This window comes from Somniosus microcephalus, unplaced genomic scaffold (genome assembly GCF_052327205.1).
Source record: "Somniosus microcephalus isolate GS21.2 unplaced genomic scaffold, FLI_Smic_1.0 unresolved_chr4, whole genome shotgun sequence".
In the NCBI taxonomy this organism is placed as follows: Eukaryota; Metazoa; Chordata; class Chondrichthyes; order Squaliformes; family Somniosidae; genus Somniosus; species Somniosus microcephalus.
In genome coordinates, this window is record NW_028225182.1 from 6,418,106 (window position 1) to 6,434,930 (window position 16,825).

The following is a 16,825-nucleotide window of genomic DNA, read 5'->3' on the forward strand; positions in this document are numbered from 1 at the left end:
CAGCGATCCGAGTTCAAATCTCGGTAGAACCTGAATTCTTGTTGTCCCAGCTACTGGAAATTTGGGACATACAAGCTTGGCATCTGCATACCAACCACGGTTACGGGACCGTTTGCTGCCTGGATCAATGACGGTTGATTTATTGTTCTCGACATCAGATGATAGGCTCAACCTCTCATTCCCAGTTCCAAATAAGAGGAGGAGAAAGATGTGTGTTGTCCAGTGCTTCGTTTGACTGCACAGCAGAATGCTCAACATTTTCTTTGCAAGCTGCATTCGGCTGGCATACTTGCTGAAATTGAAAGCAGTGCTTCTTGAAACGTAGGCATTGCACAACGTATTCTCGAAAAAAGTTAACAATTGCTTATCTTTCGTGCAGCAGTGCCTTGCAAAGATTATTCACATTTTACCTGGCAGGACTGCAATACAAGCTGTTATGAGCAGTGTGAAAAAGAAACGGAGATTTGTGAACCGGTAGCCATCAAGGCAGCTGTGTGATATACTCATAACCGAGGCTTAGCAGAGGGGCAAGTGGGCAAGCTGAAGTTAAGGATGAGACCTGGCCGAGTCAAAGTATAATGGTGGAGACGGTAATGTTGTTGATTTTAAGAAAAGATTCAAATGAATTGATGAGCAAAGGTTCCATGGTGTAATGGTGAGCACTCTGGACTTTGAATCCAGAGATCCGAGTTCAAATCTCGGTGGAACCTGAATTCTTGTTGTCCCAGCTGCTGGAAATTTGGGACATACAAGCTTGGCATCTGCATACCAACCACGGTTACGGGACCGTTTGCTGCCTGAATCAATGACGGTTGATTTATTGTTCTCGACATCAGATGATAGGCTCAACCTCTCATTCCCAGTTCCAAATAAGAGGGGGAGAAATATGTGTGTTGTCCAGTGCTTCGTTTGACTGCACAGCAGAATGCTCAACATTTTCTTTGCAAGCTGCATTCGGCTGGCATACTTGCTGAAATTGAAAGCAGTGCTTCTTGAAACGTAGGCATTGCACAACGTATTCTCGAAAAAAGTTAACAATTGCTTATCTTTCGTGCAGCAGTGCCTTGCAAAGATTATTCACATTTTACCTGGCAGGACTGCAATACAAGCTGTTATGAGCAGTGTGAAAAAGAAACGGAGATTTGTGAACCGGTAGCCATCAAGGCAGCTGTGTGATATACTCATAACCGAGGCTTAGCAGAGGGGCAAGTGGGCAAGCTGAAGTTAAGGATGAGACCTGGCCGAGTCAAAGTATAATGGTGGAGACGGTAATGTTGTTGATTTTAAGAAAAGATTCAAATGAATTGATGAGCAAAGGTTCCATGGTGTAATGGTGAGCACTCTGGACTTTGAATCCAGAGATCCGAGTTCAAATCTCGGTGGAACCTGAATTCTTGTTGTCCCAGCTGCTGGAAATTTGGGACATACAAGCTTGGCATCTGCATACCAACCACGGTTACGGGACCGTTTGCTGCCTGAATCAATGACGGTTGATTTATTGTTCTCGACATCAGATGATAGGCTCAACCTCTCATTCCCAGTTCCAAATAAGAGGGGGAGAAATATGTGTGTTGTCCAGTGCTTCGTTTGACTGCACAGCAGAATGCTCAACATTTTCTTTGCAAGCTGCATTCGGCTGGCATACTTGCTGAAATTGAAAGCAGTGCTTCTTGAAACGTAGGCATTGCACAACGTATTCTCGAAAAAAGTTAACAATTGCTTATCTTTCGTGCAGCAGTGCCTTGCAAAGATTATTCACATTTTACCTGGCAGGACTGCAATACAAGCTGTTATGAGCAGTGTGAAAAAGAAACGGAGATTTGTGAACCGGTAGCCATCAAGGCAGCTGTGTGATATACTCATAACCGAGGCTTAGCAGAGGGGCAAGTGGGCAAGCTGAAGTTAAGGATGAGACCTGGCCGAGACAAAGTATAATGGTGGAGACGGTAATGTTGTTGATTTTAAGAAAAGATTCAAATGAATTGATGAGCAAAGGTTCCATGGTGTAATGGTGAGCACTCTGGACTTTGAATCCAGAGATCCGAGTTCAAATCTCGGTGGAACCTGAATTCTTGTTGTCCCAGCTGCTGGAAATTTGGGACATACAAGCTTGGCATCTGCATACCAACCACGGTTACGGGACCGTTTGCTGCCTGAATCAATTACGGTTGATTTATTGTTCTCGACATCAGATGATAGGCTCAACCTCTCATTCCCAGTTCCAAATAAGAGGGGGAGAAATATGTGTGTTGTCCAGTGCTTCGTTTGACTGCACAGCAGAATGCTCAACATTTTCTTTGCAAGCTGCATTCGGCTGGCATACTTGCTGAAATTGAAAGCAGTGCTTCTTGAAACGTAGGCATTGCACATCGTATTCTCGAAAAAAGTGAACAATTGCTTATCTTTCGTGCAGCGGTGCCTTGCAAAGATTATACTCATTTTACCTGGCAGGACTGCAATGCAATCTGCCATGAGCAGTGTGAAAAAGAAGCTGAGATTTGTGAACCGATAGCCATCAAGGCAGCTGTGTGATTTGCTCAGAACCGAAGCTCAGCAGAGGGGCAAGTGGGCAAGCTGAAGTTAAGGATGAGACCAGGCCGAGGCAAAGTATAATGGTGGAGATGGTAATGTTGTTGATTTTGAGAAAAGAATCTAGGGAACTGTTCAGAAAAGGTTCCATGGTGTAATGGTAAGCACTCTAAACTCTGAATCAAGCGATCCGAGTTCAAATCTCGCTGGAACCTGAATTCTTGTTGTCCCAGCTGCTGGAAATTTGGGACATACAAGCTTGGCATCTGCATACCAACCACGGTTACAGAACTGTTTGCTGCCTGAATCAATGACGGTTGATTTATTGGTCTCGACATCAAATGATAAACTCAACCTCTCATTCCCAGTTCCAAATAAGAGGGGGAGAAAGATGTGTGTTGTCCAGTGCTTCGTTTGACTGCACAGCAGAATGCTCAACATTTTCTTTGCAAGCTGCATTCGGCTGGCACACTTGCTGAAATTGAAAGCAGTGCTTCTTGAAACGTAGGCATTGCACATCGTACTCTCGAAAAAAGTTAACAATTGCTTATCTTTCGTGCAGCAGTGCCTTGCAAAGATTATTCACATTTTACCTGGCAGGACTGCAATACAAGCTGTTATGAGCAGTGTGAAAAAGAAACAGAGATTTGTGAACCGGTAGCCATCAGGGCAGCTGTGTGATTTACTCAGAACCGAGGCTTAGCAGAGGGGCAAGTGGGCAAGCTGAAGTTAAGGATGAGACCTGGCCGAGACAAAGTATAATGGTGGAGACGGTAATGTTGTTGATTTTAAGAAAAGATTCAAATGAATTGATCAGCAAAGGTTCCATGGTGTGATGGTGAGCACTCTGGACTTTGAATCCAGCGATCCGAGTTCAAATCTCAATGGATCCTGAATTCTTGTTGTCCCAGCTGCTGGAAATTTGGGACAAACAAGCTTGGCATCTGCATACCAACCACAGTTACGGGACCGTTTGCTGCCTGAATCAATGACGGTTGATTTATTGTTCTCGACATCAGATGATAGGCTGAATCTCTCATTCCCAGTTCCAAATAAGCGGGGGAGAAAGATGTGTGTTGTCCAGTGCTTCGTTTGACTGCACAGCAGAATGCTCAACATTTTCTTTGCAAGCTGCATTCAGCTGGCATACTTGCTGAAATTGAAAGCAGTGCTTCTTGAAACGTAGGCATTGCACTTCATATTCTCGAAAAAAGTTAACAATTGCTCATCTTTCGTGCAGCAGTGCCTTGCAAAGATTAGTCACATTTTACCTGGCAGGACTGCAATACAAGCTGCTATGAGCAGTGTGAAAAAGAAGCAGAGATTTGTGAACCGATAGCCATCAAGGCAGCTGTGTGATTTGCTCAGAACCGAAGCTTAGCAGAGGGGCAAGTGGGCAAGCTGAAGTTAAGGTTGAGACCAGGCCGAGACAAAGTATAATGGTGGAGATGGTAATGTTGTTGATTTTGAGAAAAGAATCTAGGGAACTATTCAGCAAAGGTTCCATGGTGTAATGGTAAGCACTCTGGGCTCTGAATCAAGCGATCCGAGTTCAAATCTCGGTGGAACTTGAATTCTTGCTGTCCCAGCTGCTGGAAATTTGGGACATACAAGCTTGGCATCTGCATACCAACCACGGTGACAGAACTGTTTGCTGCCTGAATCAATGACGGTTGATTTATTGTTCTCGACATCAGATGATAAACTCAACCTCTCATTCCCAGTTCCTAATAAGAGGGGGAGAAAGATGTGTGTTGTCCAGTGCTTCGTTTGACTGCACAGCAGAATGCTCAACATTTTCTTTGCAAGCTGCATTCAGCTGGCATACTTGCTGAAATTGAAAGCAGTGCTTCTTGAAACGTAGGCATTGCACATCGTATTCTCGAAAAAAGTTAACAATTGCTTATCTTTCGTGCAGCAGTGCCTTGCAAAGATTATTCACATTTTACCTGGCAGGACTGCAATACAAGCTGTTATGAGCAGTGTGAAAAAGAAACAGAGATTTGTGAACCGGTAGCCATCAAGGCAGCTGTGTGATTTACTCAGAACCGAGGCTTAGCAGAGGGGCAAGTGGGCAAGCTGAAGTTAAGGATGAGACCTGGCCGAGACAAAGTATAATGGTGGAGACGGTAATGTTGTTGATTTTAAGAAAAGATTCAAATGAATTGATCAGCAAAGGTTTCATGGTGTAATGGTGAGCACTCTGGACTTTGAATCCAGTGATCCGAGTTCAAATCTCGGTGGAACCTGAATTCTTGTTATCCCAGCTGCTGGAAATTTGGGACATACAAGCTTGGCATCTGCATACCAACACACGGTTACGGGACCGTTTGCTGCCTGAATCAATGACGGTTGATTTATTGTTCTCGACATCAGATGATAGGCTGAACCTCTCATTCCCAGTTCCAAATAAGCGGGGGAGAAAGATGTGTATTGTCCAGTGCTTCGTTTCATTGCACAGCAGATTGCTCAACATTTTCTTTGCAAGCTGCATTCGGCTGGCATACTTGTTGAAATTGAAAGCAGTGCTTCTTGAAACATAGACATTGCACTTCGTATTCTCGAAAAAAGTTAACAATTGCTTATCTTTCATGCAGCAGTGCCTTGCAAAGATTATTCACATTTTACCTGGCAGGACTGCAATACAAGCTGCTATGAGCAGTGTGAAAAAGAAGCAGAGATTTGTGAACCGATAGCCATCAAGGCAGCTGTGTGATTTACTCAGAACCGAGGCTTAGCAGAGGGGCAAGTGGGCAAGGTGAAGTTAAGGATGAGACCTGGCCGAGACAAAGTATAATGGTGGCGACGGTAATGTTGTTGATTTTAAGAAAAGATTCTAATGAATTCTTCAGCGACGGTTGCATGGTGTAATGGTGACCACTCTGGACTTTGAGTCCAGCGATCCGAGTTCAAATCTTGGTGGAACCTGAATTCTTGTTGTCCCAGCTGCTGGAAATTTTGGACATACAAGCTTGGCATCTGCATACCAACCACGGTTACGGGACCGTTTGCTGCCTGAATCAATGACGGTTGATTTATTGTTCTCGACATCAGATGATAGGCTGAAACTCTCATTCCCAGTTCCAAATAAGCGGGGGAGAAAGATGTGTATTGTCCAGTGCTTCGTTTCATTGCACAGCAGATTGCTCAACATTTTCTTTGCAAGCTGCATTCGGCTGGCAAACTTGTTGAAATTGAAAGCAGTGCTTCTTGAAACGTAGACATTGCACTTCGTATTCTCGAAAAAAGTTAACAATTGCTTATCTTTCGTGCAGCAGTGCCTTGCAAAGATTATTCACATTTTACCTGGCAGGACTGCAATACAAGCTGCTATGAGCAGTGTGAAAAAGAAGCAGAGATTTGTGAACCGATAGCCATCAAGGCAGCTGTGTGATTTACTCAGAACCGAGGCTTAGCAGAGGGGCAAGTGGGCAAGCTGAAGTTAAGGATGAGACCTGGCCGAGACAAAGTATAATGGTGGAGACGGTAATGTTGTTGATTTTAAGAAAAGATTCAAATGAATTGATCAGCAAAGGTTCCATGGTGTAATGGTGAGCACTCTGGACTTTGAATCCAGAGATCCGAGTTCAAATCTCGGTGGAACCTGAATTCTTGTTGTCCCAGCTGCTGGAAATTTTGGACATACAAGCTTGGCATCTGCATACCAACCACGGTTACGGGACTGTTTGCTGCCTGAATCAATGACGGTTGATTTATTGTTTTCGACATCAGATGATAGGCTCAACCTCTCATTCCCAGTTCCAAATAAGAGGAGGAGAAAGATGTGTGTTGTCCAGTGCTTCGTTTGACTGCACAGCAGAATGTTCAACATTTTCTTTGCAAGCTGCATTCGGCTGGCATACTTGCTGAAATTGAAAGCAGTGCTTCTTGAAACGTGCGCATTGCACTTCGTATTCTCGAAAAAAGTTAACAATTGCTTATCTTTCGTGCAGCAGTGCCTTGCAAAGATTATACTCATTTTACCTGGCAGGACTGCAATGCAATCTGCCATGAGCAGTGTGAAAAAGAAGCTGAGATTTGTGAACCGATAGCCATCAAGGCAGCTGTGTGATTTGGTCAGAACCGAGGCTTAGCAGAGGGGCAAGTGGGCAAGCTGAAGTTAAGGATGAGACCAGGCCGAGACAAAGTATAATGGTGGAGATGGTAATGTTGTTGATTTTGAGAAAAGAATCTAAAGAACTCGTCAGTAGCGGTTCCATGGTGTAATGGTGAGCACTCTGGACTTTGAATCCAGCGATCTGAGTTCAAATCTCGGTGGAGCCTGAGTTCTTGTTGTCCCAGCTGCTGGAAATTTGGGACATACAAGCTTGGTATCTGCATACCAACCACGGTTATGGGACTATTTGCTGCCTGAATCAATGACGGTTGATTTATTGTGCTCGACATCAGATGATAGGCTGAACCTCTCATTCCCAGTTCCAAATAAGCAGGGGAGACAGACATGTATTGTTCATTGCACAGCAGATTGCTCAACATTTTCTTTGCAAGCTGCATTCGGCTGGCATACTTGTTGAAATTGAAAGCAGTGCTTCTTGAAACGTAGGCATTGCACTTCGTATTCTCGAAAAAAGTTAACAATTGCTTATCTTTCGTGCAGCAGTGCCTTGCAAAGATTATACACATTTTACCTGGCAGGACTGCAATGCAAGCTCAATCAATCAAATCAAATCAACAATTGTCATTGTTAGTGCACAAGTGCAGTGCAACGAAATGTAGGCTTGCGGCTCCCGAGAGTGTACAATTTGGATTAGGACACTTAAACATTCAACATACATTTATACATTTGGCTTGCAGTGAATTAGCATAAATATGACCATAATAAAGTGCATTGGCAGATATGCAGGCTTTAGTGTTTATTTGTGGAGTTCAGTAGGATGACAGCCCTGGGAAAGAAGCTGTTCCTAAATCTGGTAGTACGGGTGCGAATGCATCTGTAGCGTCTTCCAGATGGTAGGAGGGCGAACAGACTGTGGCTGGGGTGGGTAGGGTCTTTGATGATGGACCATGCCCTCCGTAGGCAGCGTTTCTGATATATATGCTCTATGGTCGGTAGCCGGGTGCCGGTAATGCGTTGGGCAGTTTTGACTACCCGCTGCAGGGCCTTCCGGTCATGGGAGCTACAGCTGCCATACCATACCGTGATACAGTTTGTCAGGATGCTCTCTATAGTGCAGCGGTAGAAGTTAGAGAGGATCAGGGGTGACAGATTACATCCCTTCAGCCTCCTCAAGAAATATAGGCGCTGCTGGGCCTTCTTCACCAGAGAGGAGGTGTTGAGGGACCAGGAGAGGTCTTCCGTGATGTGGACTCCGAGGCACTTAAAGCTGGCCACCCTTTCCACCTCCGCCCCATTGATGTGGATGGGGGTGTGACTTCCGCCTTTGGACTTCCTGAAGTCCACGATTATTTCCTTTGTTTTCTTGGTGTTAAGAGCCAGGTTGTTGTCGGCGCACCACTTCACGAGATGCTGGACCTCCTCCCTGTAGGCTGACTCATCGTTGTTGGTGATCTAGCCTACTACCGTGGTGTCATCTGCAAACTTGATGATGGTGTTGGAACCATTAATAGCCACACAGTCGTGGGTGAAGAGGGAGTAGAGGAGGGGGCTCAGCACACATCCTTGCGGGGCCCCCGTGTTCAGGGTCAGGGCGGGGGGAGGTGTGGTTACCTAATTTGACAGACTGGGGTCTGTTTGTTGGGAAGTCCAGGGTCCAGTTGCAGAGGGAAGTGTTCAGGCCAAGAGTTTGGATTTTGGTGGCCAGCTTGTTGGGGACGATAGTGTTGAATGCTGAGCTGTAGTCTATAAACAACATTCTGACGTAGGTCTCCTTACCATCTAGGTGATTCAGTGCCGAGTGTAGAGCAGTTGTGATTGCATCCTCCGTTGATCTGTTTGCACGATAGGCAAACTGGTGTTGGTCAAGGGAGGCAGGGACACTGGCTTTGATGTGGGCTAAGACCAGTCTCTCGAAACACTTCATTATGATGAATGTGAGTGCGACAGGTCGATAGTCGTTCAGACACGTCACAGCCGCTTGTTTAGGCACAGGAATTATGGTGGCGGTCTTGAAGCATGTAGGGGCTACTGCCTGGGCCAATGACAGATTGAAGATGGCGGTGAAGACATCAGCCAGCTGATCAGCACATTCCTTGAGTACCCATCCAGGGATGCTATCCGGTCCAGCAGCCTTTCGTGTGTTCACTCTGCGTAGAGCGCCCCTTACGTCGGAGGTCGACAGAGTGAGCACCTGGTCTTCCGGGGGTGGCAAGGCTTTGGTAGCCGGCTCCTTGTTGTCCCTGTCGAAGCAAGCGTAGAAGTTGTTAAGCTCCTCCGGAAGGGAGGCGTCGCTGACCGGGGGACTGGTGTTTTTGTCCTTGTAGTCAGTGATGGACTGGATGCCTTGCCACATGCGCCGGGGGTCCGAGTTGTTGCGGAAGTGATCCTCTATCCGCAGTATCTGTTTCCTTTTGGCAGTCCTGATACCCTTTTTTAGGTTGGTCCTAGCTGCACTGTAAGCCGCCGCGTCGCCAGATTTAAATGCTGCGTCGCGTGCTTTCAACAGTGAGCGGACCTCTCTGTTCATCCAGGGTTTCTGGTTGGGGTATGACCTGATATTTTTGTGGGTCGTGATGACCTCGACGCAGCTGTTGATGTAGAATAGCACTGTGGATGCGTATTCCTCGATGTCATTATGGGCAAACATGCCCCAATCAGTGCGTTCGAAGCAATCCTGAAGCTTCGATACTGCCCCCTCTGGCCATACTTTCACTGCTCTCATTGATGCTCTCTCTCTTTTGATGAGCGGTTTGTATGCCGGGGCTAGAAACAGGGAGAGGTGGTCAGACTTCCCAAGGTGGGGGCAGGGAATGGCCTTGTAAGCGTCTACAATGCTCGTGTTGACTTGATCCAGTGTGTTCTCCCCTCTTGTGGGGCAGGAGACATTCTGGTGGAATTTCGGTAGTACAGTTTTTAGGTTTGTTTGATTGAAGTCCCCCGCGACGATAAAAGCTCCGTCTGGGTGCGTAGTTTGTTGTTCGCTGATGGCCCTGTAGAGGTCCTTCAGTGCTAGTTTGGCATTAGCGTGTGGTGGGATGTAGACTGCAGTGATGATAACATTCGTGAATTCCCGAGGCAGGGAGAAGGGTCTGCACCTTACCATGAGGAATTCCAAATCAGCCGAGCAGGATCTTTCAATTATATCAGTGTTAGTGCACCAGGCATTGTTGGTGTAAATGCACAAACCGCCTCCCTTGCTCTTACCGGAGTCTGCAGTTCTGTCGGCGCGGAAGACCGTGCGTCCTTCCAGTTGTATGGTGGTGTCAGGGATGCCATTGTTCAGCCAGGTTTCTGTGAAGATCATGGCGCAGCATTCCTTTGTCCTTTTCTGTGTGGTGAGATCCAGTTTGATCTCATCCATTTTGTTCTCCAGTGACCTGACGTTGGCCAGGAAAATACTTGGGAGGGAGGGTTTGTGTGGGGCCCTCTTCAGCCTGTTTTGGATCCCTGCTCTCTTACCCCGCTTCTGCTTGCGTTCCCTGCGCTGACTTCCGGCTGGGGAAGGACGCCACGCTGGTCCCGGGGGTCAGGCGATGTCAGGAGGCAGAGCGATGTCGCCGAATTTAAGCTTCACACAGTCGGCCCCAATGTCTAGGAGCGTCTGCCGGCTGTACAGTAGGTTAGCCTTTAATTCCCGGATCAGCAGAGTCTAGAAGAGACTCAGGTGGACGGTGAAAACGTTCAGTCTCGGGAGAGACAAAGCCACTGCGTCTGTGCGCACCGCCGTTTTTAAGCTGCCATGAGCAGTGTGAAAAAGAAGCTGAGATTTGTGAACCGATAGCCATCAAGGCAGCTGTGTGATTTGCTCAGAACCGAGGCTTAGCAGAGGGGCAAGTGGGCAAGCTGAAGTTAAGGATGAGACCAGACCGAGACAAAGTATAATGGTGGAGACGGTAATGTTGTTGATTTTAAGAAAAATTCTAATGAATTCTTCAGCAACGGTTCCATGGTGTAATGGTGAGCACTCTGGACTTTGAATCCAGCGATCCGCGTTCAAATCTCGGTGAAACCTGAATTCTTGTTGTCCCAACTGCTGGAAATTTGGGACATACAAGCTCGGCATCTGCATACCAACCACGGTTACTGGACTGTTTGCTGCCTGAATCAATGACGGTTGATTTATTGTTCTCGACATCAGATGATAGGCTCAACCTTTCATTCCCAGTTCCAAATAAGCGGGGCAGAAAGATGTGTGTTGTCCAGTGCTTCGTTTGACTGCACAGCAGATTGCTCAACATTTTCTTTGCAAGCTGCATTCGGCTGGCATACTTGTTGAAATTGAAAGCAGTGCTTCTTGAAAGGTAGGCATTGCACTTCGTATTCTCGAAAAAAGTTAACAATTGCTTATCTTTCGTTCAGCAGTGCCTTGCAAAGATTATACATATTTTACCTGGCAGGACTGCAATACAATCTGCCATGAGCAGTGTGAAAAAGAAGCTGAGATTTGTGAACCGATAGCCATCAAGGCAGCTGTGTGATTTGCTCAGAACCGAGGCTTAGCAGAGGGGCAAGTAGGCAAGCTGAAGTTAAGGATGAGACCAGGCCGAGACAAAGTATAATGGTGGAGACGGTAACGTTGTTGATTTTGAGCAAAGAATCTAATGAACATTTCAGCAACGGTTCCATGGTGTAATGGTGAGCACTCTGGACTTTAAATCCAGTGATCCTTGTTCAAATCTCGGTGGAACCTGAATTCTTGTTGTCCCAGCTGCGGGAAATTTGGGACATACAAGCTTGGCATCTGCATACCAACCACGGTTACTGGGCTTTTGCTGCCTTAATCAATGACGGTTGATTTATTGTTCTCGACATCAGATGATAGGCTCAACCTCTCATTCCCAGTTCCAAATGAGCGGAGCAGAAAGATATGTGTTGTCCAGTGCTTCATTTGATTCCACAGCAGATTGCTCAACATTTTCTTTGCAAGCTGCATTCGGCTGGCATACTTGTTGTAATTGAAAGCAGAGCTTCTTGAAACGTAGGCATTGCACTTCATATTCTCGAAAAAAGTTAACAATTGCTTTTCTTTAGTGCAGCAGTGCCTTGCAAGGCTTATACACATTTTATCAGGCAGGACTGTAATACAAGCTGCTCTGAGCAATGTGAGAAAGAAGCAGCGTTTTGAGAACCAAGATCCATCAAGGCGGCTGTGTGATTTGCTCAGAACCGAGGCTTAGCAGAGGGGCAAGTGGGCAAGCTGAAGTTAAGGATGAGACCAGGCCGAGACAAAGTTGAATGGTGGAGACGTTAATGTTGTTGATTTTGAGAAAAGAGCTAATGAAATCTTCAGCAACGGTTCCATGGTGTAATGGTTAGCACTCTGGACTCTGAATCCAGCAATCAGAGTTCAAATCTCGGTGGAAACTGAATTCTTGTTGTCCCAGTTGCTGGAAATTTCGGACATACAGGGTGAAGGCATCTGCGTACCAACCACGGTTGCTGGACCGTTTGCTGCCTGAATCAATGACGGTTGATTTATTGTTCTCTGTTGTGTATGTACCTTTAAGGGAATAACTGGTCTTAGACTGCAGTACTGGCAGTGACCACCCCTGTATAAAAGGCCCTAGCAGGCTTCTGTAGTTTCAGTTTCAAGCTGCCTCTTGTTCAGTAAAGTACCTGTTAAACTGTTCTCCCGAAGTGCGTGTATTATTGAGGTGCAGACTTTACAGTGGCGACGAGTAAGTTCGAACTCACCTGCAGTGTGGCATCATCTCACGGGGATCTCACCTGAAAGGAAGGTCCTGGAAGGTCGTAGTCTGAGCAACGGGCGCCGACCGAGGGCAACCGCCCAAAGAATCCATCGGTGTTTGGAGAATTGCGGAAGAGACTGTGGTTCCAGCGAATCGTGCTGGAAGCAGGTAGCGCGCTGACCCTTCCGGACTGTGGTGCGCTCAAGCTCGATTGAGAGGCTCTACAAATCGGGCAATTCAAACAGCCCCAAAACGCACTGTTCCCTGACCGGGAATCGAACCCGGAGCGCCGAATCCTAACCAGTAGACCACCAGGGAAGCTGCAGCAAGCCTCCTGCCAGCAAGCACAGCAATGCAGTTTTTCCTGCCTGCTCCTTTACAATTCAGATCCTTTCGCGACAGGCAAACTGTTCGGACAAAATGACATTTTTTAGACGAGCACACAAAAGACGTGTTTGCGAAAGCACGGCACCAAGTGCGGGTAGGCATCCACTTGAAATCGATTTCCTCCTGTGTTTTTCTCTGGATGTTGTCTCTCTCGGTGATGGGCGAACAATTCATTGATGCATTTCTCCTGAACTGAAGCCTTTTGCCCATCTCGCGGGGTCAGAGCCGCTCTGTCTTTCTCTTACCTGCTTGTGACCATTATCGGGAACAGGCCGCCTGTTCAACTTTCATCAGCAAACCCAGAAAGACAAATAAACAGAAAGATGTGTCTCTCAGCCCCGGTGGCAAAGGTGCAGTGGATGTTAATCCAAATAAAACCCCCGTGAGATTCTGTCTGCATTGGCTTCCTTCTAAAGTTTGTATTTTATATTTTCGGAAAGACCATAAAATTAGGCTGATGGCCCGTACGGGGATCGGACCCGCGCCCTTGGCGTTATTCACCCCCCCGTGCTCAGTGCTCAGCAGAGTCGGCAGCACGAAGTTGGCAAACTGCCTGCAGTCCTCCGAACGGGCCTGTGTTGCGAGCCCATCCCGATCCCCGCACCCATTCTCGGGGAAAGGAATTTCTCGGCCTATCTCCTATTGATAAACTCACGGTCTGCTCGAGCACAGAGCTCTCAGCCTTTACTCACTGATCTTCACAAGAGTTGATTGTGTTTTGTAAATCTCTCACTCGCTCTCCTCGCGGTCAAACACAAAGTTTACCTGCTGTGTTTTCCAGCAGCCAGTAAGTTGATTTGAAAAGGCCATTGTGACAGGGTTTGGGCTCTGAATCCAGTCACAGATCGGGTTGTGATGCCTTGTGGCTCAAGCGGTCACCTGACCTGCCAGCTGATGACCTCACTGCTGATGATGACTGATGTGCCTGAATAATCCCGAGACTCGATGTTAGCGAAACAAAACAAGGCTTTTATTAACTTAGAAGATAACACGCAGTGGAGAGAGGTATCTTCCCTGGAGGTCTGCAGTACTGGCTGTGAGGCCAGACTGAGCTGGCTTACATAGAGGCCAGGTATGGGCGGAGCCCTACACACAACACATTCCATACATTCCAATACACAATACAATGGTGAGGAGAAACCTGAAACCAACCACAGTCACAGGCAATACAATGGTAAGGGGGAACCTGAAACCAACCACAGTCACAGGCAGTGATGAATGGAATATTTAATCACATTCACCCCTTCTATAGATTTAGTCTGTTCGGGGGTTTGGTAGTCCTCTGCGACCGACGTGGCTGTTGTGGTGTCGCGGGTGTCAGCTGGGTGTCCCCGGTGGCCTCCTGGGTCTCTGCCGGGGGTGCCGCCAGGGTTGTTGAAGGGGTAGTTGGTGGGGGTGCCGTTGGTCGATGTTCTTCCGGGGGTGATGAAAGAGTAGTGGGTGGGTAAGAGTTGCTGTGGTTGTTGTTGCTGCTATTGCCGTGGTTGTTGTCGTTACCGGCTGGGGCGACATCTTTTATTGACACGGTGTCCTCCCTTCCGTCGGCGTGCCGGACATACGCGTATTGGGGGTTGGTGTGGAGTAGGTGCACTGGCTCCACGAGAGGGTCCGTCTTATGGCCCCTCACATGCCTTCGCACGAATACCAGACCCGGGGTGGAGAGCCATGACGGCATGGATACGCCTGAGGTGGATTTCCGGGGGAAGCTAAACATTCGTTCATGAGGCGTGGCATTAGTGGCAGTACACAATAGTGACCGTATCGAATGGAGCACATCTGAGAGGACTTCCTGCCAGCGGGAGATAGGGAGGCCCTTGGTCCTTAGAGCTAGAGTGACTGCTTTCCATACTGTCCCGTTCTCTCGCTCCACTTGACCGTTACCCCGGAGGTTGTAGCTGGTGGTACGGCTCGTGGCGATACCCCTGGACAGCATGTACTGGCGTAGCTCTTCACTCATGAAGGACGCCCCCCTATCCGTGTGGATGTAGCTCGGCATACCGAACAGGCAGAACAGGCTGTTGAGGCATTTAATGACCGTGGCGCTGGTCATGTCTGGGCAGGGGAAGGCGAATGGGAACCGGGAGTATTCGTCCACAATGTTCAGGAAGTAAACATTGCGGTCGACGGACGGGAGGGGGCCCTTGAAATCTCAGCTGAGCCGCTCAAAGGGCCGTGTAGCTTTGATTAAGTGGGCTCTATCTGGGCGGTAGAACCGAGGCTTGCACTCAGCGCAAGTGCGGCAGTTCCTGGTCAGAGACCGAACTTCCTCAATCGAGTAGGGTAAGTTGCGGGACTTTATGAAGTGGAACAGCCGCGTGACCCCTGGGTGGCAGAGGTCGTTGTGGAGGGTCTGTAGCCGATCCCCGGTGGCGCTGGCACACATCCCTCGTGAGAGGGCATCTGGGGATTCCTTAAGGGCCCCTGGCCGGTAAATGATGTCATACTCGAAGGTGGAGAGCTCGATCCACCACCTAAGAATCTTATCATTTTTGATCTTCCCCCTCTGTTTGTTATTGAACATAAACGCTACCGACCGCTGGTCGGTAAGTAGGGTGAAGCGTTTGCCGGCTAGGTAGTGGCGCACTGCCTCCACGATGGCTTGGACCTCCTTTTCCACGGAGGAGTGTCTGATCTCGGGCCCTTGGAGGGTCCTCGAGAAGAAAGCTACGGGCCGCCCCGCCTGGTTGAGGGTGGCCGCCAAGGCAAAGTCAGACGCATCACTTTCCACTTGAAATGGAGTGTTCTCGTCCACTGCCTGTAGCGTGGCCCGCTCAATATCCTGCTTAATGCTTTTGAAGGCGGCGTGGGCCTCAGCAGAGAGCGGAAAAGAGGATGCTTTCAAGAGGGGGCGGGCTTTGTCGGAGTAGTTGGGGACCCATTGGGAATAATAAGAAAATAACCCCAGGCACCTTTTCAGGGCTTTGGGAGTGTTGGGCAGGGGCAGCTCCCGTAGGGGGCGCAATCGGTCGGGGTCTGGTCCGATTTCCCCATTCTCCACCACGCTGCCTAGTATGCAGAGGCGCGTGGTGTTGAAAACGCACTTGTCCTCGTTGTAGGTGAGGTTGAGTTTTTGTGCGGTTTTCAGGAACCTCTCGAGGTTCGAGTCGTGATCCTGCTGGTTGTGACCGCAGATGGTGACGTTGTCGAGGTAGGGGAAGGTTGCCTGCAAGTGGTGGTCATCGACCATGCAATCCATCTCCCTCTGGTAGACCGAGACCCCATTCGTCACCCCAAAGGGGACTCTGAGGAATTGGTAGAGGCGTCCGTTCGCCTCGAAGGCGGTGTACGGGCGGTCCTCTGGTCTGATAGGGAGCTGGTGGTACGCTGACTTGAGGTCGATGGTGGAGAACACCCGGTATTGGGCGATTTGGTTCACCATTTCTGATATGCGGGGTAGCGGGTAGGCGTCTAGTTGGGTGTACCTGTTGATCGTTTGGCAAAAGTCGATCACCATCCATTTCTTCTCGCTACCCCTTACCACCACCACTTGGGCGCGCCACGGGCTATTGCTGCATTCAATAATGCGCTCTTTCAGGAGCTTGTCTACCTCGGTTGCGATAAACCGCCTGTCCTCCCAGCTGCACCTCCTGCTTTTGGTCGCTATTGGCCGGCAGTTAGGGGTGAGGTTCGCGAATAGCGAAGGCGGCTTTACCTTCAGGGTAGCCAGGCCGCACACTGTGAGGGGCGGCTGGGACCCACCGTACTTGAGCGTGATGCTTTGGTGGTTGCACTGGAAATCCAGGCCCAAGATCACGCTCGCGCATAGATTCTTCATGATTAATACTTTAAAATTATCGTATACAGTCCCGTTAACGGACAATTGTACCGTGCAGTAACCCAGAATGGTCGATGTCTGGGTTTTATCAGCCATAGAGATGGTACCCCGAGTAGGGACCACCTTCAGGGAGAGTTGTCGTGCCAGTTCCGGGTGGATAAAACTCTCCGTGCTTCCACTGTCAATTAAACATTTAACCCCGCACCCGTTTACCTCGATGTCCACCATTGATTTGGATAGCGGGTGGGGCCTGGTCTGGTCCACTGTGACCGATGCCACTGTAGGGCCCTGATCGAGACAAGATGGCGTCCGCGCTGTCTGCTCACAAGATGGCGACCCCACGAGGTCGGGCAAGATGGCGTCCAA

The 16,825-nt window shown here is 48.4% G+C and overlaps 6 non-coding genes across 6 annotated transcripts; all 6 read left to right on the forward strand.

The window, feature by feature from the left end:
• Window positions 1-638: 638 nt before the first annotated feature.
• On the forward strand, window positions 639-710 carry trnaq-uug (transfer RNA glutamine (anticodon UUG)). Its single transcript has one exon. It is a non-coding gene; the product is annotated as a tRNA-Gln (tRNA).
• Window positions 711-1,316: 606 nt separating this feature from the next.
• Window positions 1,317-1,388, forward strand: trnaq-uug (transfer RNA glutamine (anticodon UUG)). Its single transcript has one exon. It is a non-coding gene; the product is annotated as a tRNA-Gln (tRNA).
• Window positions 1,389-1,994: 606 nt separating this feature from the next.
• trnaq-uug (transfer RNA glutamine (anticodon UUG)) lies at window positions 1,995-2,066 on the forward strand. Its single transcript has one exon. It is a non-coding gene; the product is annotated as a tRNA-Gln (tRNA).
• A 2,640-nt stretch (window positions 2,067-4,706) lies between these two features.
• On the forward strand, window positions 4,707-4,778 carry trnaq-uug (transfer RNA glutamine (anticodon UUG)). Its single transcript has one exon. It is a non-coding gene; the product is annotated as a tRNA-Gln (tRNA).
• A 1,285-nt stretch (window positions 4,779-6,063) lies between these two features.
• On the forward strand, window positions 6,064-6,135 carry trnaq-uug (transfer RNA glutamine (anticodon UUG)). The gene has a single exon. It is a non-coding gene; the product is annotated as a tRNA-Gln (tRNA).
• Window positions 6,136-6,741: 606 nt separating this feature from the next.
• trnaq-uug (transfer RNA glutamine (anticodon UUG)) lies at window positions 6,742-6,813 on the forward strand. The gene has a single exon. It is a non-coding gene; the product is annotated as a tRNA-Gln (tRNA).
• Window positions 6,814-16,825: the final 10,012 nt, after the last annotated feature.